Genomic DNA, 1,488 nt, shown 5'->3' with positions numbered 1-1,488 from the left:
GGAGGTGACAGAAAGCATGAGATACAGTTCCAACTGTCACGTGTCCTGATCACTCCTCCCAGCTGGGGACATTGTGGGACTTGTAGTTCCTTAACAGCTGGAGAGCCAAGTTTGCAGATCACTGTCCTAACCTTCTCCACTAAACCCTTAAACCAAATGTATGCTTCCGTCTGGTTGTCTTCCTTAGCAGCTGGAATGGTTGGTGCTGGTCCTCAGTTTCTGCATAGCTGAGCTGTATTAGGGGCTCATAGAGTAGGTGGAACCTTGACTACCAATGATTTAAACTAAATATTCCAAGTGGCTTTTTGGAGTGTCCAGCAGGAGCAAAGTGGAGCAGGAGCAGAGCAGCAGGAGCAGAGTGGAGCAGGAGCAAAGCAACAGGAGCAGAGTGCAGCAGGCCAGCAGAAGCAGAGTGCAGGGCACAGGGCAGCACCAGCACAGTAGGTACTTCGGGCGATGTACAAAAAAATGGATCTTTATTGCAGACAACAACATGTAAACAATGGTGAGTGCTGCCAGAGCCGGGACAAGGTCCTCCAGCACCCAAGGCTGAGACAGCAAAGTGTGCCCCTCCATCCCTCCCACCCCAGCCGTCACACGCTGATTGCTATTAGACTAAGAGGGCCACAGGGCCCACAACCTCCCCAACACCTTAATCTCTAGTTATCTGGCTTGCAGTCAGTGGCGGCTCCAGCTTCAGATTTTTGGGGGGGCTCAAAGGGGGCACAAGGGCTGGCAGGCCGGGCTTGGGGGGGGGGGGGGGGGGGTAACTTGTGCCGCGAAAAATTGGGCGTGGTCATGACGTCATGTGGGCGGGGCTAACTAATGTAGTTGTACCAGCTAACGTAGTTACATAAAAAATGAAGTAAACGCACATAATGACAGAGAGCCTTTCACCAGTAAATGCACATAAGAGTCAGCTTTTCACCAGTAAATGCACATAATGACAGACAGCGTTTCCCCAGTAAATGCACATAAGAGACAACTTTTCACCAGTTAATGCACGTAATGACAGGACAGCATTTCCCCAGTAAATGCACATAAAAGACAACTTTTCACCAGTTCATGCACATAATGACAGACAGCATTTCCCCAGTAAATGCACATAAGAGACAACTTTTCACCAGTTAATGCACGTAATGACAGACAGCATTTCCCCAGTAAATGCACATAAGAGACAACTTTTCACCAGTAAATGCACATAATGACAGACAGACAGTGTCCCCAGCATAGGTAACCAGGTGTATAGCTGTCCCCAGTATATGTAGCCAGGCGTATAGCTTTCCCCAGTTTATGTAGTCAGGCTGGTGGTGGTGGGCTGGGGGCCCCAGGACACCTCAATCCTGACCGGTGGTGGGCTGGAGGCCTAAGGCCTGCATGGCTGGTGCTGGTGGTCTAGGGGCCCCAGGGCAGCTCAGGCCTGGCTGGTGGTGGTGGGCTGGGGGCCCCAGGGCAGCTCAGGCCTGGCTGGTGGTGTTGGGCTGGGGG

Source organism: Hyperolius riggenbachi, chromosome 3, assembly GCF_040937935.1.
Source record: "Hyperolius riggenbachi isolate aHypRig1 chromosome 3, aHypRig1.pri, whole genome shotgun sequence".
NCBI lineage: Eukaryota > Metazoa > Chordata > Amphibia > Anura > Hyperoliidae > Hyperolius > Hyperolius riggenbachi.
Note: the sequence above shows the minus strand (reverse complement) of the source record.